General features: G+C 39.6%; 1 protein-coding gene and 1 long non-coding RNA gene across 3 annotated transcripts in view; one reads left to right on the forward strand and one right to left on the reverse strand.

Moving 5' to 3' along the window:
- The window catches only part of CDK14 (cyclin dependent kinase 14), a 338,037-nt gene that overhangs the window by 299,850 nt on the left and 19,588 nt on the right, over nt 1–18,599 (reverse strand). The gene's annotated exons all lie outside the window — the stretch shown is intronic.
- Nucleotides 8,278–9,115, forward strand: LOC136291585 (uncharacterized). The gene is made up of 3 exons (XR_010721633.1): nt 8,278–8,536; nt 8,629–8,754; nt 8,859–9,115. It is a non-coding gene; the product is annotated as an uncharacterized lncRNA (long non-coding RNA).

The raw sequence follows: 18,599 nt of genomic DNA on the forward strand, positions 1-18,599 counted from the left end.
TGTTACAATTACTAGCACTGGACAGATGTTACAGCCACGTTAGCTAAGTACAAAATGATAATACTAACACCTACTTCTCTGCAGAAAAATGTCACTTGCACTGCAATAGCCATCAAAAAGAGCCATCCATCTCTGTGGATCAGTTAATAGACTTTTGGCTGCAGAGCCCCCTCAGTGACACAAGGCCAGCATTAAAGATCAGAGCAGGTCTAATGAGCAGCAAGAGCTGCAGCCATCAATGCTGCCCCAAGTGCAAAGCAAAGCTCCTGTCTGAGAAGCACCCATTAGGTACATGGGCTTGGCCATCACTTTCCAGTGAAAATTCCACCCCATGGACGAGCCTTCTTCTAAATGAATTGCAAATTATACACCCATGGAGTGCCAGCTGGTATTGTTTCTCGGTAGTTTTCTTTTGGTTTCCCTCTCTCTCTCCCCTCAATTAATACAACTATATTCATGCCCTGTCATGTCTTACTGCTTAATTATGTACTTTGCAGAACAAAGCTTTAAAAATGAGACTATCAAGCTGGAGGGGGGAAGGGGGAAGAACAGGACAACCAGATGTGCAGAGAGAGAGAAGGAAACAAAGGGCATTTTGAAAGGGGAGTGAGAGAATTAGGATTTGTGTAGGGATGAAAGGATGGGCAGACAGAAATAGAACAAGAAGATGCACGTAAGACTTATTGGTTCATCCACTTCAATTCAAAACAAGGTATATGCTATACTAAATAACTCAGCTGCAGTTAAATAAAATAGTTTAATAAATAGTTGCAGCTGTTTATTATGAGATCTCAATCTGCTTCCATTTAATGAAGCAATAGATACACACTTTTTGCTGGCAGAGAAAGAATGCTGCATTGTTTTACAAAACTGGAAAAAACCCAAAGTAAATGAAAAATATATTGGCAAATCTTGTGTTAGAATATTTTAGTTGAATGAAGCAAGTTAAACTAAAAGCTATTACAAAGATCTGCTGCACCAATATTTACTTCATCCACAGTAAGACAGTTTTTCACACATCCATTTTATCTTACCTTTCTTTATTGAGTGTACCCCTGAAATTTATTTTGCATACACAGTCAAGAGAAGGTACTTAATGATTGAAACAGCTGTTTTATCTTCTCTTACAACTTGAATGTTGTGTATAAAGTGGTACAACAGGCAGTAGGGACTCACAGAGCAAAGTTCTGGAATCAGTTTCGGGTGGGACGCGACTACTAGAAACTAATTTGTTCAAAAGCATTTAGGGTCACTGTAGTTCTAAAATATTCTTTAAAAAACAATTACCAACCATTGCAAGTGTATTATATTTTGGCAAGTCAAAAATGTTTTGTACCAAAATTAAAAAAAATCAGGGAAAGAGAAAGACCTTTATTGCACTTGAATAGGAAGAGAGCAGCAGAGCCCTTCAGACCCCCACTAATCACAATTTTACAGCACAATCCTATTCCCAGAGTGACCATTACGGGAAATTAGGCTTTTCTAGTTTTCCAGTACAAAACCATTTAGAATCCAGCTGTTGGCTCCTACCAGTGTCAAGCGAGCTTGGTGGCAAGGGGAGATTTATTGACCACGAGTTACTGTGTCATTTGCTCAGATGGTAACATAATAGTTTGGAGCTGGACATCTTTCTACTTCCCAATATATCACAGAGAAAAAAAAATATTTTTGAAGTTCCCATATTCTTTACAATTTTGAAATCCTTTATTCAGCTGCAGTATTCACTTCTCAGAATTACTGTGTAGGCAGCAAATTCTCCCCGATCCTGTATGAAGAATAAATTATTCCACATTCACTTCAATTCTATTTGTATAAATATTTTGTAGGAAACAACTTGCTTAGTATTGATCTACTTCTTCTGGTTTCACACACCACATACAATGGTCTTCAAATATTTGCTGAACTTGATTTTCCTGTATTGAACGCAGACAGAGAGACGTGGATTTTCCTTTAGCCTCTTGCTGGTGCTAAGCATGGAAGGAACAGCTTTACAAATGAAACTGACAACTTCAAGACAAATTGTAAAACAGAAGCTAATGTTCTTTTTGGACAACAGAGTTAACAGAAGCGTTGACTTTTAAGCAGTGATCTACTTTAAAGTTAAGCAATGACGGTCTCATTTCATAGCAGGAGCCTTCAATAGAAGAAACTCTTGTCTGCAGAGAGGGGGCAGAGCTCAGCACTGTGTGGGCATGGCGGTATTGCTATTTTGTACCAACCCACATCATCACCAGGGAAAGAGAAGCTGAACACAGCCCTGGAAGTGCACCCTTTTGCCTCCTTCTCTCCAGCAGACAAGAGGTCAGGATCTGCCCTGTGGATTCCAGCCTCAGCCAGTAATGCCATCCCCATCCATTCCTCTGGGACACGGCTCCATGACGCACTGAAAAGAGGCGCTGATGAGGAAGTACCGCGTGGAACCAAGGGGTAGAGGCAAGCCTGAGCCCAGCTGAGCCCAACCTGAGCCCAAAGGAGCCAGGCAAAGCCAGGCAGAGCCAGGCAGAGCCAGGCAGAGCCAGGCAGAGCCAGGCAGAGCCAGGCAGAGCCAGGCAGAGCCAGGCAGAGCCAGGCAGAGCCAGGCAGAGCCAGGCAGAGCAGCCACGCTGATGCCAGAAACAGCTATGAGGAATCAAGTCAGGCATCCAAAGTGGTGGCATGGTGAGATGCGGACAGTCTCGCTTTTGGGGATGTGTCTGTCATTTCTTTCTGTTGTCTTGGGCTCAGGGACAGGGAGAGGCAGCCGCAGGAAGTGGCCACAACCCTGTCTTTGTCCCAGCTGCCACATGGAACCAAGCTGAGGTGGTGAACACCTCCTGTATGTAAAGCACCTTCTCTTTTGCATACTTTTGTTCTTAATATTGCTGCTGCTGCTGTGCATTTCTTATTACATTGCTTTGTGCTTCCAGAAAATTGTTATCTCAACCCATATTCTCTGCCTTTGTCCCTCTCTTATCAGAAGGGGCAGAAGAAAGAGGACTGGTTTATTTAGAGTTTAATTTCCAGCCACTGTTAAACTACCACAAAAATAAAAATCAAAGAGAAGGCATTTGCTTGCCCACATTTTAATGTAATATCCTCCAATCTGAAGTCACTTAACTTCTCCCACAATAGACTATTCTACTGCACTGAAGAAGCCCAGTACAAGTGAAAGTTGATCCATTGAAAGAACTGTTTCAGTTTGTTTTAAATCAGATTATGAACAGATTAAGAAACAGCCTTTTATATTTTCTTCTGACACACTCTATTTTTATTATCTAGCTGGCTTTGTGAATTTTAATGCATTAAAACACCTAATATAACATACCATGAATGGAGGTTGTGAGAATCAAATTTAATGCAAAGAAGCCCTTTCAAAAGGGGGATACTCAACATTAAAATTTTCAGTATTAAAAAAAATGAAGTAAGCCTGGCTAAATCTTTACTGCAAAAACTAGGATATGGAATCATCTAATCATAGAATCATTTGGTTGTAAAAGAACTTTAAGACCATCCATTCCAACTGTTAACCTAAGACTGCCAAGGCCACCACTAAACCATGTTGGTGATTCAACCACTCCCTTGGGCAACCTGTTCCAATGCTTGACAACCCTTTCATCTGAAGAATTTTACCTAAAAACCAATCTAAGCTTCCCCTGGTGCAACTTGAGGTCATTTCCTCTCATCCTGCCCACTTGTTACCTGGGATAAGAAGCTGACCCACACCTGGCCACAACCTCTTTCAGGTAGCTGTAGAGAGCAATAACACCTTCCCTGAGCTTCCTGTTCTCCAGGCTAAACACCTCCAGCTCCCTCAGCTGCTCCTCATCAGACTTGCACTACAGATCATCTCCCAGCTTAAGTTGTCCTTCTCTGGATATCATTCCAAGGACCCAGAACTGAGCCCAGTATTTGAGGTGCAGCCTTACCAGTGCCGAGTACAGGGGGACAGCCACTGCCCTGGTCCTGCTGGCCACATCATTGCTGACACAGGCCAGGATGCCTTTGACCTTCTTGGCCACCTGGGCACACCCTGGCTCAGGTTCAACCATCTGCTGACCAGAACTCCAAGGTCCTTTTCAACCAGGCAGCTTTCCAGCCAGTCATTCCCAAGCCCGTAGCATGCAGGGAGTTGTTGTGGCTCACGTGAAACACCTGGTACTTTGTATATATGACCTCATACCACTGGCCCTGGCCCATCAATCTAGCCTGTCCAGATCCCTGTGCAGAGCCTTCCTACCCTCCAGCAGATCAAAATTTTCACACAGCTTGGTGTTATCTGCACACTTACTGATCCCCTGGTCCAGATGATCAATAAAGATATTAAACAGGACTGGCCCCAATACTGAGCCTTGGGGTACCCCACTAGTGACCAGCCACCAACTGGAGGTAGCAGCATCCACCACCACTCTCTGGGCCCAGACATCCAGACAGTTTTTAACCTGCCAAAGAGTATGCTGTCCAAGATACAATCAATCCATTTCTCCAGGATAATGCTTTGGGAAACAATGTTTTGTTTTTGGCAAACAACTCTAGAGATGCTAATGGCTAGGAAGTTTGCACAGTCCAAAGCCAGTTGTATTGGGTCTGGCTGAGTTGGAGCCCATTTTCCCCACAGCAGCCCTCATGTGCTGTGCTTTGTATCAGCAGCCAGGGAGGTGCTGATGAACACTCGTGTTTTGGCCACTGCAGAGCAGCCCTCGCATGGCATCCGCACGGCCTCTCCAACAATCTGCCTATCCTAGAGGGGGCTGGGAGCAGGCAAGAAGCTGGGAAGGGACACAGCCAGGACAGCTGACCCCAAGTGACCAAAGGGATATTCCATACCATATGGCATCTGCTCAGCAATAAAACCTAAAAGAAAGGAAGAGAAAGGGTGCGCATTTGTCATTAGGATGTTTGTCTTCCAGAGCAACTGCTAGGTGCACTGAAGCCCTGCTTCCTGGAAAGTGTCTGAACATCCCCTGCTGATGGGAAGTAGAGAGTAAAGTCTTCTCTTTTCTTTGCTGCCATGCATGTGACCTTTAGCCTATTAAATTGCCTTTATCTTGATCTTCACATTTTTTCCATCTCGTTTTCTCTCTTCCCCCATCCTGCAGAAGATGGGTGTGATAGAGTGCATGGTGGGCAGCTGGTGTCCAGCCAAGGTCAAATCACCACACTGTACAAAGCTGATGTCCTTCTCAAAGAGACTTTGCTGAAACACCATGACTAATCAAATGTCTGGTCATCAAATGCCATGCAACTAATCCTGCCAAAACCAGCTTAATCCAACAGGTTGTCAAATGCTTTAACTCATGTTACTCCTCATTCTTCAAGTCATCTTTTTTTTTCTTTTCCCCTGGGGAGACTTCCACAATCAAGAACAAAATGTACAAAAAATACTCCACAGAAGAAAAATGTCTCTTTTGCCTACAAATTACTGCCATGACAACACTTTAAATCCAAAGGGGATATAAGCAAGAAGAAAGAACTACTCCAGAGACTACAACTATTTTATATGGCTGACACAAAACCACTCATTTTCAACAAGAGATTTCTATGGTTAATTCCTCTGTTTCTAAAGGCAGTTCCCACCATATAAAATACCCCAGTGCATGTCAGAGTTTCAAACATCAAAAGGCCATACTTAAGTAATTAAATCACTGGATGTTGTACACAAGAATTTTCCAGCTTTCTCAGTCACAGTGTAAGGTTTAATCATTTTGAACACATACCCAGACAATCAAATATATGCATGATACCTATTTTCAGGGTTCTACTCTGACAATAAGAAAAATAATGCTAAAGAAAAATGTTAATCTCATGCAAAATCTATCTTACCACACTACAGTAATTCACCAAATGACAAATCACTGACTCCTGGCAATAACTGGTATTCAACAAATACCATCCCAGTTCATTTGAATAGCCTTTACTAACAACAAATACAGATAACTTAGTATCTGTTAACCATAGTACAGCTCTTTAAATATACTGATTCATTAAACTGTGGGCTTGATGCATTTTTAAATTTTTTTCACTCCTCCCAAAAAAGTAACTGCCAGAAAAATTTTAAAGGTATTTATACAGTAAAAAAGTTGTGGTAGTAAACCAGAACACATATGAAACATTCTTGCCCACACAAGCTAAAAAATATTAATTAAAAATATTAACTAATATATTATGGAAATTAGGTCCAACAGCTCAACGCCTTACTTCCAGAGCTAGAAATCTTTAACTGGTTGGACTAAAAAAATTTCCTCAGAGCATTTGCTACACTCAACAACCACTAGACATAGTGGCATTGCTTAGCTTCAGCCTTATCTGTCTGTACAAAAAAGAGAAAAACACAGATGTAAGCAGGTTGAGGGGGTTTGGGGTTTACCTCTCTGCAGCTTTAAAGGCATGCTTGTAGTTAATCCATTTCAAGCTCTGTAAAGTCATTATCCAAATGTGGAACCAGATGCATTCAAATAGTTTGACACCTGAGATATCCAAACCAGTCCTAAAGTCCTCACCCTAAGAGACTTGCCACAAGACTGAGGGGCCAACTTCAAAGAAGCTGTCAGCATCAAGAGAAATTGTGTCAAAAACCTGCAAGTGCTGTTGTTGGGGTTGATTCCTAACCCCAGCAGCAATGACTCAAACTCCCAGGCCCCAGGCTTCACCCTTTGGTGTGAGCTTTGTGCCCTGCGGTGGTGGCAGTCTTGGCCAGTGATGGTGCAGCTTTTTTCAAGTCTGACTTCAAAACAAGTATTAGAGGGCATAAAATTATACAAAATTAAGCTTATTTTTTCCATAAATTGCCCTCATGCCAAGAACTTGTCAGGCCTCTTCAACCTTTGCTTTCTATTTTTTTACTGATGATGAGGTAGTTTCCCTTACTTACAAACATAAAGCAAATTAAAACATCCTCATTTTCACACTGACTTCCACTACCTTTTATTTGCATTCTCACACGCCTTTTACCCCAATTTAAAAACAAAAATAGTATTTCATTTACAAAAACCACAAATGCAATGCTTTTTTTATGTATCAGGCACTGCTTATTAAATATAAGAAAAAGAATACATTTTTTCAAAACAGATTCACACATTTGCACCTTAGAAGCAGTGTAGCCCACTCCCCAAAATTAAAGCATTCATTTGCACAGAACACAGGTAGCTACACATTTCTATAAGTGAGACTTAAACCAGGAGAACCTGATATCCACACTAATGTCTGCTAGCATGTGTTTTAAAAAGTCCTCTGTGCCAGTGGTGGTAGCCTAGGTATTTACAGGCTTTACTATATGTAGGTATATATGTTTATTCATTGATTCTCATCTAGATGTCCCATCTAAATCAATCAAGTGAAAAAATACACATGAAAGATTTACACATCAGCTGTAAGTGCACTTTGAATTTCCCACCATTATAGGATTGACTTTGCAATAACAAATATTGTAGTGAGCTGCTGTTCTGCAGAGATGGTCTGAGATAATTGAACCATTTTGTCAAAAAAGTATACAGAATTTAAGAGTCAGCTAAAAAATACCTAAGGATTGAAACAGGCAGGTAATGTTAGTTTCTTTGAGTCCTCCTCCCCAACCATCTCATAACAGCTGTAATGAAATTCTACCAATTCCTTCAAACTAACTCTACATCAGAAGTATTTTAATATGCATAAAAGAATCAAAAATTCAAATAAATACTGACAAATCAAACACTATAGTTTTGATGAATTCTCTGAATGGATGAGAGCTGGTACTCTCATCCAGAAACTCTGAGAAGAAACTAAGTTGAACATAAAAAAACTTTTTTTCCCTCACTTTTAGAGACCTAAAAACTCAACTGGCTTCTTTGACTTCCTGCCCCAGCTGCAGAAGAGGCACTCACCACTCTGCTCCCAGCAGGCAAAAAATACTTGGTCATTTCAAAGGATTACTTTTTATCGTAAGTGCCAGTGCAGACAAACCAAACAAATCTAACTAAATACACAGTAGACAAGCACAGAGACTGCAGAAGCGGAAGACCATTTCTAACGCCACTGCTCCATCATCCTAGGTTATAATGCAGTAATCAGCAAAAAACAACAGCTTTTGTAATCACAGTTTTGTGCATCCCAGTGCCACTTTTTGCTTTCAATATTAGAAGGAGAGGAGGGACTTCAGCCAATTTTTTTTTTTATCATCTGGATCTTAATGAAGTTTATGTCCCTGCTTGCTGTTAAATTACACATATTAGTAACACATGAGTAAAATAAATACAATCCCTCACATGATTACATTTTAAATTACCACATCTGAGAGGGAAAGCACAACAACATGCACTTGGCGTGTATGGAACATTTGCTGCCCGGGTTTGAAGGCAGGACTTCTGTTCAAAAACCTCTGCCTCTTCAGCCAAAGAAATAATTTATTCAGCTGGCTGCCATTACAAACTTCTCAATGGGAAAAAGTACCTTCTAACACTGTATGAATACAGTGGCAATGAAATACAAGAACAAAGAATTATCTGTATTTACTGTTGATCAAATGCTTCTGAACCTGTGGCTCCAGCCAACACTGCACAGATGCACAGAAACCAAGGATGCAAAGGTATGCACATGCACAGACTACAACCCTCCTCATTTAACTCTGACATTCAGAGTCTGCCAACCAGGTATCTTAAAGGATTTTATATATTGCAGCTCCAACCACAAGTTTATCAAATGCCCATGAATGTGACTGATCTGTGCAGTTATGGGAAAAAGACGCTTCACTTCACCTCATCTGGAGTATATCCCGTCCATCTCAAATCAGACACCAGTCTGCAGGTGTGTACATTAAGAATGTGTTCCTATCAGGTGCCCAATATATATCCAAATCCTACTGCTAACATCATTTTAGCAGTTAATCAATCAAGCCTAAATGTTCCCAGGTTCAAAACCAGCAGCTGCTGTGGGTTGACACAGATCCAGTGACGAGCAGTTTGTCCAGGATTACACACCCGATTCACCTCCACATCTAAGGATGCTCACAGCGCTATGCAGCAAAGGTCTTAGCACCATTCTTCTCCACTAATTAATTAGCTCATCAAATGAAGACAGCTCAGGGGGCATGGGATTGAAAACCTACCATCAACATAAACTACTTTTCTTAGCAATCACTGGCGGAGACAATAAATGGCCTTGCCAAAACACAGTGTGTATCCCAATGCTACTTGAATACATTACCCTCCAAATAGGAATAAGAAGTAGATCATTTGATTAGCTTGATCCAGAGGGGGGAACAGTGGATACAACCTCACAACCTACAACCTACATCACAGACTTGGACAGCCATCAAATACTAGGGTTTTTTGAAAGACAGCTGTTTTGATTTTACTTCCCTTAGTAACATAGTATCAGTATGTCTTTAGTCTTTAAATAAGGCACTGGTTTGATACATTGAAAGACACACAACACCACAATCGCAAGAACACCTTTTCCAAAGAAACTTTTCATAAAGCAATACCAGCTCCATTTTGCTCAATCCTTGCAAGCAATTCAGAGGCAATTGATTTGGACAGCAGAACAGCAACCTCTGGCATGACTCCCACCAGCTGCCTCCATTCACATGTAAACCACAAAGGTTGGAGGATAGTTTTTCCTCACAGACTTGTCCATGAATGGTATGACATGATTCAGAAAGGAAAAACCCAAAGAGACATGCTATTAAAAGCCTCTCTACACATTCCCAACTAATAACTCAGTTTCCAAGTCTTTCCCTGTGTTCTCCATCATCTCCCTCTCCTGATTCTCTTACTCTGGTAACATTGCCAGGCTGGACATTTTTTTTTTTAATTCTTCTTACTCTGCTTTCTGTCTTCTGTGCTGGAAGGGAGGCTTTGTCCTATTTGTTTTCCAACATGCTGAGCACAGCTATAGGAGAATCTGCTTATTCCCTCAAAGTATTGCTCACTGATGGATGAAACAAATAATAGTGTCTTGCTCCTTCTCTTTCCCACACTTTATTCCTTAGCAATGCAAAACGCAGTCTTTATATCAAAAAATAAAGCATTTCTTCTTTTTAGAGGGGTCTCAGTAATGCTACAAAACTGAAGGAAGTGACAGTAAATGTCATCAATCTTAGATTTTCTCTGCCATCCTTCTGCCACATAGAGTTTATTTGTACAGTCTGCAGAACTACTTTAGCAAAGGTTTTACTTTCTGAACATGCAGAGTTCACTTCAGATGGCTGACATTCCCCAGAAGAGCCAGGGAAGAAAGAAAAAGAAACATCTTGGGACTTCCCACTTCCTCTCAGCAAGGCTCTGTCCCAAACCTCCTGCCCTTAAAAATATGTAACCACTATATTCTGTGTACTTTCCAGTGACAGAAAAGTGCTACAATCTGCCTACCCAGTTTAAAAAAAAGGTTATTTCTGCTTAAAGGGGAAGAAGGAGCAAGAGCAAGCCAATTTTTTTTCAAAAAACATTTAAAGTATCACTTTTGAAAGCTCTATTTTGCAATTATTTAATTCCTTTCCACTACTTGCTTTTGATATACAAATACAAATGCCATTGATGAAAGTGCAACACAAAATTATATCCCTCTGCATGAGCACTTTAAGCTAAAAAGACTTCAGAAAACCAAATTAACTATCTTCCCTCATCAGATCTACCAGAGACAAGCCCTCAGGACCACAACTAGCAGGAAATTGCATTGGTGAAGTGGCATATTCTTACTCTCTTTTGCTTGAATGTCATGCCCCAAAATATAATCAAAGCAATTTCAATTTATATTGACAAAATTACCTTCTAAGAAAACAAATAGCATTGATGATCAAACTGCTGATAGAATTTATAGTATATGTTCCTATACTAATTTACTCCCAATAAGTTATTAAACTACTTCCTCACATCACATTTAGAAAACTAATGAACTTTTCCAGGAATTTGACTTTGAAGAACTTTTACTCTAATACTGGACACTTAAATTGCCTGCAAGCCACCAACACATGTGCCCCTCTAAACTTTTTATTTTGATCTTGAAAGGATCAGATGTTCCTGCCCTATTATAAAATTCCACATGGGTTCAGATTTAATTTCTGAGGGGCAAGACATCTTTTTTCCCCCCCAGTATCCTTATGGACCCCAACATAAATTCATTCAGATACCTTCTCACACCTGTACTATCTATACACTACTGAATAAAGATGTCAATGAAGCTGCAGAAACAACCCTGCTACATTGGCTAACTTTAACACATAGATTTCTGATTATTCATGCATGTTTTGAAATTTGTTTAAATTCCCTTCTGGGCAGAGGTTCTTCAAATACAGTCAACATTTCTTTCTCATTAATTAATGGGAGCTATTTTTACTTCAATACTATTTGAATAGTAAATGTTGAAATGCATGTGAAATGAGTTGCCTTACAACAACAGAAATTCCTGTTCTTCCTAGAGCATCGAACAGAAATTTGCTCTTGTCAACCGCAGCTCCCAAATGAGATGGCTCACAGTATTAAAATAATTGAAGTAGTAAATCACTGTAGTAGATGGAGTGCTGACATTGTTATGCCACATTTAGAGCTTCATGTTAAAAACCCAATTCCTAGATCAAGTGACATTTTTGAAGTACTTAATCACTTTTCAATATAATTTTTTTCCATGTACACTTACAGAACCCTTCCTACCTTTCTCTGCTTTTCCCACTTTTTACCTTGGGGATGATAAAATTCTGATTCACTTCATATGAAAACCTTATTTTCAAGAAACAGATGATATTTCAGTAGACTGCATCAGATCTAGGTTCTGTTTGAATTACTTCATCTTCTTGTATTTCTGTTAATTGTCTGAAAAGGATGCGGTCCATCTTTCCAAACACCTCTCCAAGTTTCTGCTTGCCAGTACGATCATCTAGTTGACCCCTCTAACCCAGCCTGTAGATCCTGATCCCTCAGCTGGTGTCTGAAACCATCTGTGGCCTGCCCCATTCTCTCTTCAGCATTGCCCCTGATAAAAGATGGAGTGTAACCACTTCCAATTGGGGTTTTTTTCTGCCTTACCTTGCCTTGCCTTGCCTTACCTAGCCCTGCCTTGCTTTGCCTGGCCTTGCCTGGCCTTGCCTTCTCTGACAGATGTTTCTAAACAATATACTCTCGTTTCCCCTTTATGGCATTTTCCATACCAGTGGCTGTGTGCCTGTTCTTTAGCCAGTCTCTGTTGAATGCAAGTCATTCAGCACATTAGAATCTGCTGGGAAAACGGGCAGATAGGAGAGTAAGACATGAGCTGCCTTTATGCCAGAAGGCATGAATGGATCAACTGTTTCTTTTTTGATCTGTAAACAACTACAGAGGTCCTGGACAATGTGTCTTTGCTAGACAAATGAAAGAAAATGAGAATGCTGTTCCTGATGGTTTCAGTGTTCTGAGACCTTTCCTCGAGACTACCCTCTCCCAGCAAGGAAATCCCACAAAGATGTAGAGTGAAAATACCACATACCACTCATGCTAACAAAACCAGATGAACAAAGATAAGATCCAACAAACTTCCAAGTCACATCATGAAATACAATCTAGAGGTGTGATCAGGATATAAAAATTCATACACACACCTGTCATGACATCAGTATACTCCTTTCAAGTTTAATATAAAATGTATTAAGAAACAACAGTTATTATCAGAAGTTTTCCACTAGACAGTTTAATGCCATTTGGTATCATTATTCACTTAACAGTAACAGTAGAAAACATTTCTTTCATAAAAGCCAGCTGTTCTGGGAAACATGGTGCCCTTAGAGCCATCAGAGCAGGAGCTCCAGCCTCCAGAGTATTGCAAAGCCAAGGTTAATGCCCTTCCAAAGCATTTAAGTTCTGCTGTTTGTAGCAACCTAAAACGAACAACAAGGTAACATGTGCTGCCCCTGGCTGCCTGGAGTTAATTTTCTTCTTAGCAGCCCATCTGTGCTATTTGTATTTATGGCCAAAGCAGTACATGTAGCACAGCAATGTTTCTGCTGCTGATGGTGCTAGCACAGACTCAAGCCCCTCTCTGCCTCTCACAATGCCCCCGTGACATAGGCTGAGGGCGGGCAAGAACTTCAGGTGGGCAAGGACACAGCTAGGACAGCTGTCCCCAAGTGACCAAAGGGATTTTCTGTGACACATAACGTGATGATCAGCCATGAAAACTGGGGGTTTGAACTTTCCAAGGTAGCTGCTGCTCAGTCTTGTTGGGATCACTCTACCTGTGGGAGATGGTGAGTGTCTGCCTTTACATCACTTGGGGGTTTTCTTCCCTTCACTCACTAAATACTCATTATCTCAGCAAGGTTTTCTTGCTTTTACTCTTCCAATTCTTATCCTACTGCAAGGAGCAGGAGAGGGAAGGTGGGAAGGAGGAGTTGGTAGCTGCTTAGTTATTCTCTGGGTTAAACCCACCACATAGGGTTTTGACTAAAAAGTTCTAATGTAAACACTTGTGAAATGTGAAGTTATCATGCTGCTTAAAATACGTCTGTTACAGACTTAAACACTCATCACTTGGTGAAATGAAATAGCAGAAGTATCATATTCTCAAACTCTATATATGAAAACAAAGTATTTAATACAACTGCAAGATCATGTGGGCATACTTAAGAATAAAAAGAGATTCTGTATTGTAAAGTACTTTCAGAATCCCCGTCTTGTAGGGTTCAGAACCCTGGACTACCAAGAAACATCTCTGCTGTTGTGCAGAGCATCTTTAGGAAGTGCTGCAGGTACTTTAGATTTTAGTAATTAAACAACTAGGGACAAAACAGAGCAAGTCTAGTATTTCTTCCCAATAATACTGTAACTACAGTTTCTGTTCCAGTGTTATGCAAATACGAGCTACAACTATAACTTTTCCGTGGCAAGAGGCTGCATGCCAACAGAAGTGTACATCCTATTCTTTTTTTTATTTTACCTTTATTTTTGGAAGGAAAAAAATATCCTTATAAAGGAGAGAATATTGCCTAGTATTTTTGGCTTCTGTATTTCTTTAAATTCAGAGCAGAACTACAACTCTTCCAGCCTCCCTTGTTTTCTAGGTATTTTCTACAAGATTATTTTCTAAAATATTCAAATGGGAGACTAGACAAAACTACCTACTGAGGTTTCTTCCAACTTAAGTATTTTCTTTCAGATGAACTTTTTGTCGGCCACTTTTCTACACAGAGACGTTCCATTGCATACTCATGAACTCCAGGGAAAGGCTGAAGTTTAATGGCAGAGCTGTGAGACCCCAAACAACGGAAGTGCAAACTGCATCACCACTGCAAAAACTCTACAGACTGAAAATAAAAAAAAAGTGTTCTTATCTGGGGGGGGAAAAAAAAAAAAAAAAAAAAAAAAAGAAGCAAGCTAATTTGACACAAGTGGTACTCTGAAGCACAAGCACCAACATAACAAAAGAGGAAATGAAACTGACTCCACAAAAATAGACACACAAAGCAGAAAAACAAAGCTGGCACATACAATAGCCTGTGGTATATTACTATGAGAGCTACAAGCAAGATAACTGAACTCTTGTAGACAAAAGATTTTGAAATGCGGATGATGATAAGCACAACTTTAAAAAATATGTCAAAAGTTATACATAATCTTTATTAAATAAGAAGCATTATCATGTATCAAGTCAAGAAACAGAAAAATACAGAAAATTAGGCTGGTCAAAAATATTCCACTTTTTTGCAAAAGCATAATAGTTTCTGGAAAGATGCCATTAAGAAAGGATTTTTCAGAACCAAAATTGGACCGAGCTGTCAACTCATCTCTGTAAAAGAGAATGTTATCAGGTGACCACAAAACGCAGCTGGGCTGTGTGATGCACATGTTGAAACACTATCAGCTTATCTGGAGTGGGCTGGATCTTCTTTAAGAAGAGGAGAGATGGCCTTTTGTCCCATTACAGACAAAAAAGGGATCTGAAATCTCAGTACTTCGAAGAACAGATAAAATATTTATTTCCCAGCTCAAAAAGTAAGGCATACTACACTTCTACAGCAAAGGAGGCTTTACTCACAACTCTTCCCTGATGTTAAACAGAAGAGCACATGCACATATACACCAAAAAAAAGTGCCCACAGAGATAGCCAAACTTGCAGGAAATAGAATAGAAAACAAATTAAAGCATCAAGTCCCTATGGTCCCATTTGGAAGTACCGCACAGGAAATCCAAGTCATAAGGTGAAACTATTCTGACTAGGAATGCAAATAGAAACTAAATAGAAAACAGTTTAGTTGTAGGTTATTTTAAAATATTTAAGAATTCAAGAAGGCAGAAAGAAGATAACTTCATAATAAAACACTTGCTTTTCATTAACATTTTTGTGAAGTTTGTAAAATCTCTAGAGAATGTGTTGCTTGAATATGAAGTCACATTTTGAATACCATGTAAGTGATAAGACATCTTTGCCTCCCTAGAAAACACCCAGATCTTCACTACAGTCCAGTTTTCCTTCAGTGTTCTTCTCTTTACTCTCTCCAGGCTATTCTACGATGGATTTGTCAGCAGCTCCAGCTCTCTTCTAAGAGACAACTCATTTCTGCAAAAAGAATTATTTTCCTCTATTTATGTCAAGCATTTGAGTAAGATAAATCAGAAACTGTAAAAGATGAACTAATGCAAAACACGTGGAGTTTTGCCAGCCAAAGTAGCATTGTTTAACAAAATTACCCCTAAGAAACATTTCCATGTCACTGGGATTTTTATGTGCCCCTAGCTCCAAACATAAAAATGCCAATATTGGATGAAACCACTCAGCCAGGACGCTTTCTCTGGCTCTCAATAGATAAGCTCTGTGGTTTCTGTTGAGGGAGTGCACATACCCTTCCAGTGAGAGTTACCTCCAGATGTTTTTCCATTTGTCCCCTCCTCCAACATGTGCTCTGTCGCCCTCAGACGTGCTTCACTGTCCCACATCTTGGGGAAAAACTCACCCCCACCCCAAGCCCTGCCAAGGCTTTTACCAGTGCTGAAGCACCTTTAATGCAGGAAGGCAGAGACAGCAATATGAGGCAATGAGGTCAGCTCAGCGGAGCTCTCCACAGAAAACTTCCCTCTGTCTGCCTAATTCTTCTTTTACTCAACTTGTCCACCACATGCATAGTTTTGTGTACCTGTCATAATTCTCCTTGGTGGTCTTTTCCAGGCTTAACAATACTACTCTACTTGCTTTCTCCTTACAACACAGCTGTCCCCTAACTGCCCTACTTGGGTTGTCCATTTCCAGCAAAGCCTTTCCAAGGACTCCAGAGGGCACCTTGATAGACTACCAAAGAGAGAGCAAAGAAAACAGTGACACCTTATGTAAAGGCATGCAAAGGAAGAAGCATCCTTGACTCCCTCTATCTCCTCCCCAAGTCCTTCAAAGCATCAAGTTAAAATCAGAGAAGGAGTAGGACAGCAAGTCTATCATCTAGAAAAGCTGAGAACACACTAGCTACATAGCTGCTAGCTTCCTCTCCCAAATCCCTCTGGTTAGCATGAGGGAAATCATTTATATCAAGTAAAGATGGTATAAAGTTTTTACACAACAGATATAACAAATAAAAACAGGATTCAATGAGCAAGTAAAGACCCAACCTGCCTAACATCAATATCCGTAGTTTGAACATACTGTGTTAGAGACAGAAATTAATTTATTCTGTACTTGCATTCACGTTTGGATACAACTGCTTTGTATAGCCTTAGAATAAATACCAAATTTCCCCTTACACTTGCAAGCAGATTTGTGTTTATTACCTTAAAAGACTGAAAGTCATTACGAATATTTCTAATATCCTTTGCTACTTCTTGAACATACACTTCCTTAAAACCAGCCCATTTTTTATAGTTATATATAGACAAAGATAAATGCAGCGTAACTTGGAAAACTCATTTTCTTAGAAGACGCCCAAAGAAGAGTTCATCTGTTCATAGCGTAACATAACAAGACTTAGTAGTGGGGGAGAAAAATGATGGGGGGAGATACCTATGCATGCATCAAAGCTTCACTTTAATAATATGAAATAGGTATCGGGCTGAAGCAGCAATAAATAGAGTGTTCATAAGGAAAACTTAAGTATGGAAGAATTTTAATTTTCTCTCTGAAGTTTTTTGTAACAACTTTTTTTCTTCCAAAAGAACTAAACTAAACCTGAAAGACCAGTTTATATACCTGCCGCAGCTGCAAGGGACAAAGAAAAATTATGACATGATTTGTATATTGTCATGTTAATCACTTCTGCACTTCTTGTCAGCAATCAGTCATGGCTGCTAACATTTACATGAGCAATAACCATTGTTTTCAACAAGAAAAATTACTACCTTGTGCCCATTTTTCTTATTAAGTATCATTTTACAAATTAAGGCTTTGATTCTATGAGTACGCACATTTTTGACAAGTTCATGTATTTCCCTGCAAGCCAGTGAGGCTCTCAGCATGCAAAGGACAGAGCACATCATGCTTTGCAAAAGCTTTACAAAGCATTTAGGAATCAAATACTAAAATCTACTTCAGTGACTAATAATATGAATCCAACTGAGAAATGCATGGTAACCTGCTTATTAAAAGGTACTTAAAACACTGACCCCATCTAGGTTACCAGAACAGAGGGGTTTTGAAATTTGTTTTTGTGATCAAATTCAAGAGATTTATCAGTCTATCTAGAAAGGGAGGAAAATAACAGGCACAGCAGAAGATTAAAAAGGGATAACAGAAAACAAAGGGAATGATGAATTTGAGGATTCTAATATTTAGGTCCTGCCCATATCTTCCTAAGTAATAAAAACCAAAACAGTAATCAATAGTCATCTTCAAATCCAGAGCAAACAATAGGTTTATAGCTCACATTAATTCCAGAGAGAGCTTTATGATGTTTTTAGTGGCACGGGACATTAATTAGAAATGTCAAAATGCACCTCAGCATTGGTGCTTTGTTTTGCATTTGTCTCGGTTGTTAACTTTGACCATTAAGACAAAAAAAAAACCCAAACCAAACAAATGGAAAAAAATTTCTACTTTAATGACCACAATTCACTAACTCATAGCTGATTTTTCAGGATAAGTTTTGGGATTAATTTTTTAGTATTTTACACACTAATAACTAGTTCGGGAGAAAATCCTCTCCAGGGGACCATTAATTAATTACAGACATATTGTTTATTAATGCATATTTTTCTTTTCCAAACTGTGCAGCAAGAGTGAACATAATTCGCTCCCTTCTCTTAAAAACTTAAATTAATAATAAATCTGTTTTACTGCACTCTTAATTATAGCCCAGCTTTAAAGCATCCCCCACCCTGATCACACAGGAGCCTAAGGGTACCATTTTATAGCATAATGAGCATAATCTTTTGAACTATTCTACTGAAGAAGTTTGGTACTCAGGACAGAGCTTCATGAACCAGTTAGTAAGATGCATGTCATCCTACAAAATGGCAGCAATTCCAAAAATGCAAGCCAATATAAGGCAGTTCACCTCTTAAAGGGTAAACTGAAAAAAAGAGAAAGGAATAAAATAGTAAAACACGTGATCATGTGCCAGTCTAGGCAGAAAAGTGAAATAAAGGTATGCCACTCTTTCAAAAGTAGAGGCCATTCAGCTGTGCTTTGTTGATGTTGACAGCAGCTTTATGCATAAGCAAAGAACTTAGAAGCACAAGACAGCCTTTTCAAATTAAGAATA

Source organism: Chamaea fasciata, unplaced genomic scaffold, assembly GCF_029207755.1.
Source record: "Chamaea fasciata isolate MVZ Bird 193981 ecotype frontalis unplaced genomic scaffold, bChaFas1.0.hap1 SCAF_1, whole genome shotgun sequence".
Classification (NCBI taxonomy): Eukaryota; Metazoa; Chordata; class Aves; order Passeriformes; family Sylviidae; genus Chamaea; species Chamaea fasciata.